Here is a 10,153-nt window from a genome sequence, read left to right on the forward strand (position 1 = left end):
CTCTCCCTCATCTGTTTCAATGCCGTGTATAATATTTATCCCTCTTTTCTTAGTTTCCTGCAACCCCCATGTCAATCCCGTTCTATAACAGTGGCATTATGCAGTATTTGTCCTTTTGTAACTGAGATATTTCACTCAGCATAACGTCCTCCATAGTCACCCATTTCATATTGCATGAGTTCCTTGTTTTTCAATGCAATGTAGTATTCCATTGTATGAATATACCACAGCTTTTCTATCCATTCGTTTGTTGATGGGCACTTGGGTTGTTTCCAACTCTTTGCTATTGTGAACAAAGCAGCAATAGATATGGTTGTGCATTGTGTGGTGCTCTCCTACCACAGTGAGATTCTGTTTGTTGTTCTTTTGAACATGACACCCTTCTGGCTGTATTTCACCTGAAGTCTTTACCAGGCCTAAGTGTCCCTGATGACATTCTTATTCCTTTGTTATGTCAACTATTAAGTTTCCCTTATTTTCCCCTGGGCTTCAGCCAATCTTCCTCTTTATTAAGTAACCAGGTTTTCACTAAATACTTTTCTCCCTTTCTTTGTGAAGTGCCCTCCATCCCTGGCCAGAAACACTTTCAACTCAACAGTTCTCATAGCTGATCCTCCACTGAGTTTCTGAGTCTGTAAATTATGTGAGAGGAGATTGCTGGTCTTCTCCCTTGGAGCTGCTGGTGGATTTGAACCACTAGAAAGCACGGCCTTAGGGTTAGAAGCCCTACTCTCAACAGACTATGCCACCAGAGTTCCCTCCTAACTAGTTGAAAATGCTTTTCTACATACTACATCCCCTTCTGAAGTAGCTTGCCTCTGGAAACTCTATGAACTTGGAGAAGCGAAGAAAGTTATACACGTGTTCAGGTCTTTCATTCATAGGGTAGTTTGAGTCACCTATGACTTGATGGCATTTAACAACAACAACATAGAGCTCAGTTGGCCTAATGGACAGAAAGTGATGCTACCAAGCCAAAGGTGGGTGATTTTTTTTTTAAGGTGGGTGATTTTAATCTGCGTCCCTCAGGCCTGCTTTTAATTGTTTTTGGTCAAACATTCTTCTAAGTGGAATAGCACTGGTCTGTCGATTTGCTGTACACAGGTAACTCATGGTTGCTGTGATGCTGAATACTGTGACCCTGATGTGCCAAATGTGATATTGTTCACCTATGGTGGATCATGTTTAGTGGAGCTCCCTTATTAAAACAAGCTTGGAAGCAGGAGTGGCATCCACTTCCAAAATAGCTTGCCTCCAGTAATTCTATGAACTTGGAGAAACAATGAAAGTTATACAAGTGTTCAGGTCTTTCATTCATAGTGTCGCTATGAGTCGCCTACGACTCAACAGCATTTAACAACAACAACAACAACTTACTAATGCCTGCAGCCAACTACTCATATTCCACATTCTCCAGTAATTCCTTAGGCCTGACCTATGAGAGAAATGGATGTCCCAAGTCTTCAAGCTCTTCAATTCTTTAACTGAGATTTTAGACTCCAGGGCACATTCCAAATTTACATGAAGAGGATTCTCATGAGTCTAGAAAGTGGTAGCAAGCAGCCTTTGCTTGCTTTTAGCAGATTTGACTTGAACTCAGCCATGGGAGACTGTACCAAGTCCACCATGTTCACTCAGCACTCATGCCTCCCTCCACACACCAATCAATAGCTTCTTACTGCAAGTACTTGCAACTTTTTGCCAAAAGTCTTAAGCAACCCATATAGGGGTAGACTGTAAGAAGTCATTGCTCAATAAAAGAAAACTGCAGATTGATTCACTTTTCCCTTCTCCCCAATACATGTGACAATATTTACAGCACATACAAATGTGCATGTTGAAATATCATTGGCCAAACTTAGGTATAATCACATAGGAGTTCTGGTGGCCTAGTGGCAAGAAGTTGCACTGCAATCCTGACTGAAGGCACATAGTTCAAGTTCACCAGCTGCTTCATGGGAGAAGGATGGACAATCTCCCATATGCTTAACTGCCTCTGAAAATCCACTAGAAGGTCGGTTCCAACTCGATGGTACATAACACCACCAACACCAACATGCATAATCATAGGTGCAGTACCTTCCACTTGACCATCTGTTCATCTTGTTCGAGTGTAAATCCACCTGCAGGTTTAAGTATGTTATTATTGGTGATCGTGTTCTGTGTAATGGTCTACTGCTGTCTATCACTCTTCCGCTCTTCTTTGTGTCTTCCTTTTCTTTAAGGGCGTTATGCTAATTGCCCATTATTTTGTAAAGCCTTTCCCTTCATTCAACTTAGTGTCAACTATCTAATTACTGGATTTTGTTCCCTTTCCTTTCTCTTCCCTTCCCTTCCCTGGTAACCATGAAAAAAATATTTTGCTCTGTGTGTAAATTTTCCTGAACTTCTGGTAGAAGTGGAATCATACAGTGCTGTCTTTTTGTGTCTGACTTATTTCCCTCCACATACTATCTCCCAGCCTCATTTATGTTATGTGATGTTTCACAAATTCATTCTTCTTTAAATAATTGCACAGTATCCTGTTGTGTGTATGTACTAGAGTGTCTCCATTCATCTGTTAATGGACACATAGGTTATTTTCATATCTTCACTCTTGTAAATAATGCTGGGAAGAATGTGTGTGTGTGTGTGTGTGTGTGTGTGTGTGTGTGTGTGCGCGCGCGCGCACGCGCGCTCTTATTTTGGGGCAAATAGCCCTAGTAGTGGTATTGCTAGATCCAATGATATTTCCATTTCCAACGTTTTTAAGGAAATGCCGTACATTTTCGAAAATAGTTGTGCTATTTTATACACCTTTGCCAACACTGGTTGCTTTTTGTCTTATTGAACTTTGTGGCTGTTGTTCTGTATCATCAAGTCAGAACCGACTTCTAGTTGACCCCTCCAACTGGTTTTCAGAGGTAGTTAAGGACAGGGGAGGAGATTCCCCATCCTTCTCCCATGGAACACCTGGTGGATTCTAACTTCTGCCTTCAGGATTGCAGCGCAGCTTCTTACCAGGACGCCATCAAAGCTCTCTTTGTTGTAATTACTGGGATGAAAAGATATCTTGTTATTTTTATTTGTATCTCTCTAAATGGCTAAGGGAGCACTAGCAAGAAGCTGCACTGCAATCCTGAAGGCAGGAGGATCGAATCCATCAGGTGCTCCGCAGGAGAAGGACGAGCAACCTCCTTCCTTGCCATTAACTGTCTTTGAAAATCTGCTGGCGGGTCAGCTATGGGTCGATTCCAACTCAACAGTACACAACAACAAAGGGTAATGAGGGATCTCTGGTGGCCTAGTGGTGAGAAACTGTGCTGCAATCTCAAAGGCGCATGGTTCAAATTCACTAGCTGCTCTGTAGGTTGAGGGTAGACAATCTCCTCTGGGATGATTTACTGTCTCTTAAAACCCACTGGAGGGTCAGCTATGGGTTGGTTCAGATTCAATGGCACACAACAAACAACGACAATGGCTAATGAGGGAGGTCTGGTAGCTTAATTGTAAGAAACTGTGCTGTAAGCCCAAAGGCACACAATTCAAATCCAACATCTATTCTACTGGAGAAGGATGGGCAATCTCTTCCTGATTTACTGCCTCTGAAAACCTGCTGGAGGGTCACCAAGGGTTGGTTCCAAATTGAAGACACACAACAACAACCACGGCTAATGACTGAGAGTATTTCCTCTTGTGTTTATTGGTGGTCTGAATATCTTTGGTTAAATGTCTTTTCATATCTTCTACCTATTTTTTTAACTTGGTTTGTCTTTTTGTTCTTTGTATGTTGAAGCCTTCCATAAATTTTCAAGATTAATCTCTTGTTGGATATGTCCTTGTCAAATATTTCTTTCACAGATTGTAGGTTCTCGTTCCACTTTTTTGGAAATGTCTTTTGATACACATAAGAATTTACTTTTTACAAGGTCCCACTTGTCTATTTTATCTTCTGTTATTTTCAGCATTTTGGATTGCTACTGATAGTGTACTTACACCATTATTTATGTTTTTAAGGAGGGAGAAGTCCTTGGAGAGGGACATCATGCTTGGGAGGGTGGAGGGACTGCGCAGGAGAGGAAGACCATCTATGAGGTGGATTGATTCAGTGACTGGGGTAATCGGGGTGGGTGTGTCAGAGGCAGTGGGATTGGCATAGAACAAAGCAGGTTTTAGGGCTGTTGTACATAGGGTCGCTATGAGTCCCAAGCTACTGATGGCATGTAACAACAACAACATTGCTATGTACCATGGACCCAGAACCAACTCCTAGCTCACTCTCCAGTGGATTTTCAGGGACTAAATCAAAAGAGATTGCCCATTTTTCTCCCACAGAGCAGCTGGTAGATTTGAACCACATGCCATTGGGTTCACAGCCCGTATTTCGTCTTTGATGATTATTGTAGTTTTAGGTTTTACAATTAGGTCTTTGATTCATCTAAAAACCATAACTTCCTTGAGTTTTAAGTGGAACACCTCTGAGGCCTAATTTATACTATTCCTGGAGATCCCCATTTAGACGGACCCCTATTTGTCCTCAGAGGTACCTGGCTTGAAAGAAGTAACTCTTGACCTCTTACCTTCCCATTTCCCTACACTATCAAATGAACAGCTCACACTCAAATCAATCCCACTGCCAGCTGCTAGAAGCCTAGTTATATTCATTCCCCAGGGCTGCCCCAATAAATTAACCACAAACAACAAGGCTTAAAACATGGGGTGGTGGGGAGGGCTGGGTGGGAGAGAAGTGCAGCAATGAATGAATGGAAATAAAAAATCTCTGTAAATGTTAAAAAAACAACAACAAAAAAAAACAAGGCTTAAAACAACAAAAATTTATTCTCTCACAATTATGGAAGCCAGAAATCTGAAATCAAAGTATTTGCAGGATCATGCTCTCTCTGAATATGGTAGCCCAAAACAGCTGAGCCAAAATCATTTGTTGCTGTTGTTGTTATGTGCCATCAAGTCACCTGCAACCCACAGCAACCCTATGTACAACAGCCCTAAACCCTGCTTTGTCCTGGGCCAATCTCACTGTTTCCGACACACCTAGTCCCATTTCCCCAGTCACTGAATCAATCCATCTCATTCAGGCTCTTCCTCTCCTGCGCTGTCCCTCCACCTTCCCAAGCATGACGTCGTTCTCCAAGGACTGGTCCCTCCTTGCAGCATGTCCAAAGTACTTCAGATGAAGCTTCAGAATTTTTGCCTCCAAGGAGCAGCCTATTTTAACCCTCTCTGGGATGAACCTGTTCATTTTCTTAGCAGTCCATTGTATATTCAATACTCTTCTCCAGCACCACAGCTCAAAGGCATCAAGTCTCCTTCTATCCTCCCTAGTTATTGTCCAACTCTCTGACGCATAGCAAATGATTGCAAAGACTGTATCAAGCACACCTTAGTCTCCAGAGTGACACTATTGCTCTTCACTAGAGCTTCTAATCCCAAAAAAGACTGCAAGTTTCAAGAAGAGACAAAGACCCCTTATAAGGAGGCTAGGCAATGAGGAAAACCAGCAGCAATAGAGGCTACTATTCAAAGCTTCCCAGTCTCTTGCCCATTGATTGTCCAATATATAGGAAAGAGAAAGACTTAGAGGCAGTAATCAATAAGCTTGCAAAGGGCCAATAATTTAAATTGTTGTTTGTCTTGTCTGCTGGTGATTATCACTTGATCAGTTTGGAAATTTTAGGCTTCCTTCATCTCGTCCTGTTCCCCCAGACATCCAGATGTCCTTGTGAAGGTCATTAAGTGTTCACCTGGCTGTTCTTGCGCCTGTTTTACAAGTGCTAAGCAAGCCTATCCTCTTCAAAAAAGATGTATTTACAGTCCTTAACACAGGGTTAATTACTGGAAAAGCTACCGGTATGACAAAATAGCGTTAGTGCTGTCAACTCCTGGCTGCTAGACCCTTCCCAGGGTCTAAGGAAGGTTCCTGGGATCCTGCTCTGCTGTCCCAAGTTTCCAGCAGTTCCAAGTGACCCTTGGCTTGTGACAATGCAACTGCAATCTCTGCCTCTGTCTTCATAGGATCTCAATGATTGGAACCAATCTGATGGCACCCAACAACGACAACATCTTCATATGACCTTTTCCCCACTGCATCCCTCTGTCTGCCTCTCTTCTTATAAGGACACCAGATGTTGTGTTGTTGTTATGTGCCGTCGAGTCGCTTGCGACTCATAGAGAATGATCGAATTTTGCATAATCAATGACTTATTCACAGCAAATACATTTTTTAAGAGACATAAACGCAGGTTATATACCTGGATTTCACCTGGTGGTATGCATAGGAATCAGATCGATTACATCTGTGGAAAGAACCACTGGAGAAGCTCAATATCAGCTGTGAAAACTAGGCCAGGAGCTGACTGGGGAACAGACCACCAACTACTCATATGCAAATTCAAGCGGAAGCTGAGGAAAATTAAACCAAATCCAAGGCAACCAAAATATGACTTTGAGTCTATCCCATGTGAATTTCAGAACCATCTCAGGAACAGATTTGAGGCTTTGAACACTAATGAGCGAAGGCCAGATGAGTTGTGGGAGGTATCATCTAGGAAGAGTGCAAACGGTCATTGCAAAGACAGAAGAGGAAGAAAAGACCAAAATGGATGTCAGAAGATACTCTGAAAATTGCACTGGAGCGCAGAGAAGCCAAAGCACAAGGAAGAATTCAAGATACTAAAGAGGACACCAGATAGATTGAATTAAAGAACCACATTTGATTCCAGTATGACATCAACGTAATTTAACTAATCACATCTGCAAAGATCCTCTTTCCAAGGAAATGATCCAAATGAGATCAAATCCACAGGTGTCCACAGCTAGAGTTTCAATGTATCTTTTGAGGTGACATAATTCAGCCCACAACACCAGCCTGAGACATAAAAGCCCATATGGGCTGTGTCACATCGGCTCATTCATGTCTGGCTTAGTGCGTTCTTCTTAGGAAGAGTTCCCAGCAAGTCTAGACTACAAGCTTGCATTATTAGTATGTTGTATTAGTTTCTTACTGGTGCTACAACAAATCATGACAGACTTAGTGGCCTAAAACAACACAGATGTGTTTTTATAGTTCTAGATGTTGGAAGATTCAGGAATCTGTAACTAAGATGTTAGTAGAACTGTGTCTCTTCTGCAGGCTCTAGGAGAGAATCTATTTCTTGGCCTCTTCTGTTTTCTAGAGGCCACATGCCCTATGCCCTGTACTTAATCACCAATGCCAGCCATGTAGCTTATCGAATTTTTTTTTCTCCCATTCTCTGTCTCCTGTACCCCATTCTCTGTGTTTGGTGGAACCCTATTCTCTGGTAAAAAACTTTTACTGTTGCTTGAGCGAAAACTTACAGAGCATATTCATTTTTTATGCCACAGTTTATCCAGGTTTAGTTTTGTTAACATCCCCCCACCACCACCTATTAACAACATTTTCCCCACTTCTTCTTCTTTTTTTTTTCTTTCCTGTTTCCATCTGGCCTTCTCTCCCATTTCTTCGTACTTTCTGAGCTATGGTTTTGAACAGATTCGACCTTTTTGGCCTCATATGGGTCATTGTTCTGAGGAATAAGTTCCTACTAGACATTATTATTCACTTTATAGGCTATACACGAACACACAAACTCCCCTCCTAATAGCTACTATTATTATTATTATTATTATTATTATTATTTATTATACTATTCTTCTCATCTCAAGATTTTTAACTTGATCAGATCTGCCAAACGTCCCTTTTACCATGTAAGGTAACGTAGACAGATTCTGGAGATTAGGATGTAGATAGCCTTGGAGGACCAACCATAGATATCCAGAGGCCTAGATCATAACTTCTGAGAGCTTGTATGGGGGTTCTAGCAGGGGAGCACAGCTACTCGTATACCCTTGACTGAGGGACTCCGTTCTATTTGGGATGGTTGTTCTCTTCAACCGAGCACATAGCTTTGGGAGGGATGAACATGGATCGGTGGGTGAAGGAGGAAAGGGGGACACCGGCCTAGGCAGCCAGATCAGCTGAATCAAACCTGGCAATCAATGGATGTCACAGCCAGGTCGCCCTCACACCCCCAGATCATAATTTCTGGAACAGCATTTCCACCATTTAACCTGAACAGCCCATGATATGAATGAATGTGAGAGAAAGAATGTTTTAATAAAACATTTCTTAGCCTTCCTTCTGTCTAGATTTTCTTTCTGTCTAGAAATAAAGAAAACCCCAAACCTTTGTTGTTATACGTTGTCAGAGATGAAAGGAATCTCAGACGATCACATCCAAATATTTCTTTCTGGTTCGTTCCCAAGATGACCATGAGGTACGTAAAGACCTCACCTCCCACAGGAGCCACTGGACTTTTAAAAGCCCATGGACAGCACCCACCTGCAGGCTATTGAGTTACTCAGAGAACTGATAGTATTTTGACCTTGGCTTTGTGTACAATGTAGGTGGACACTGCCCTTGCACCAGCCGGACCTCTCCTGCTCTTCTCGGGCTTCAACAATGGTCACACATCAGCACAGGTGGAAACTGTGTGCTGGCCACAGATCTGTGAGCAGGGAGCTCTCAGAGCTTCGCCTTGTGCCTTAGACAGAGTTAGGGAGAAGGACTTAGTCTGGAAGGACTATTTCTTCCCAATTCCTCACAGGAAAGGACCAGGTTAGGTGTGAATTAGCACCTACTTAGAGCCAGATAAAGAAAGGAGGAACAGAGCTGGGAAGAGCATATGCTTGTGGCCTCAGTGGGAGGAGGGCGCTGAGAACCCGCTGAGATCTTCAATAATTCAAATCACCTTGTTCTCTACCTTCTGGGAAGCCAGCAGTGTTTCAGCCAGTGCTATTGTTTTAGGAGCCCTTGCTCTCAACGGGTCAATGGCATCTGACCCTTACCTCCCGCTGGCTGTGGTGCTTGGGAACAAAGGCAGAGGGGCAGGGCGTCCACATCCTCTCCAGCAAGGAGTGATCATGTGATCACACAGAAGCCAGTTCCTGGATTCTGCCACTCTGCTGTTGCCTGTCACATAAATGCCAGCAGGGACGTGCACTTACTTACAGAAATTGTTCAGTGTGGATTAGAAAGGAAGCACAAGTAAGCCAGGACTGTAAATTTGAACAGAGGCTTTGTTTCTGTACGAAGGTGCTGTGGGGGTTGAGAGAAAGACCAATCAAGGGCAGCCGTATCCACAAGCAGAATCTTTGATGTGTAAAAAAAAATGTGACATTGTTAATATTGTTACATGCAGTGGACTCATAGCTAGTCCTCCTCTGGCAAGTTTAAGAGGCTATAAACCACACAGGAGACGCCCATGGAAACACTGGTGGATTTGAACTGTGTACTTTAGAGTTGGGGAGTACGCAATTTGAATGCACCAATCAGCTGCTCCATGGCAGAAGGATGGGCAATCTTCTCCCGTGAGATTTACTGCTCTCAAAAACCCACTGGAGGGTCAGCGAGGATCAGTTCCAACTCAACAATCACAACCGCCACCTCTGAGGTGGCAGCACAAGTCCTTACCACTAGGCCACCAGAGCTCGCATTGTTAGTAAGCTCAAGGAAGCCAGTGCTTGTCTGCTTACTGGGTGATCCATCACTGAATGCCCTTGTGTAGTGGTGTCTGGGCCAGTTTTCCTTCCAAATTTCCCCCCACAAGAGGCATGTGGGCACAGTGTTCCAACCTGTCCATCTGGTGCCATGAGCTCAGTAGCTAACAAGAAGTTTGAGGGAGCTCTGGTGGCCTAGTGGCAAGAAGCTATGCGGCAATCCTGAAGGCACATGATTCAAAATCACTAGCTTCTCTGAGGGAGAAAAACGAGCAATCTCTTTCCACATGATTAACTGGCTCTGAAAATCCGCTGAAGGTCCTTTCTGACTTGATGGTACACAATAACAACAACAACAATTTTCCTACCGACACAAGAAATTAATATACTCTATCTTGCAAAGTTGTTGAAAGGTTTAGGTGAGATAATGTAATCAAAATCACTCGGGAAATTATTTGTTTCTCAGGGTTGTTGTTATTTTGTGCTATCAAGTAGATTACAACTTACAGTGAATTGATGCCTTTGAGCTGTGGTGCTGGAGAAGAGTGTTGAATATGGACTGCTAGGAGAACAAACAGGTTTGTCCTGGAGAGGGTGAAGCCGGGCTGCTCCTTGGAGTGAAGGATTCTGAAGCTTC

Source organism: Elephantulus edwardii, unplaced genomic scaffold (assembly GCF_000299155.1).
Source record: "Elephantulus edwardii isolate Elephantulus edwardi_28Jun2011 unplaced genomic scaffold, EleEdw1.0 scaffold00121, whole genome shotgun sequence".
Lineage (NCBI taxonomy): Eukaryota > Metazoa > Chordata > Mammalia > Macroscelidea > Macroscelididae > Elephantulus > Elephantulus edwardii.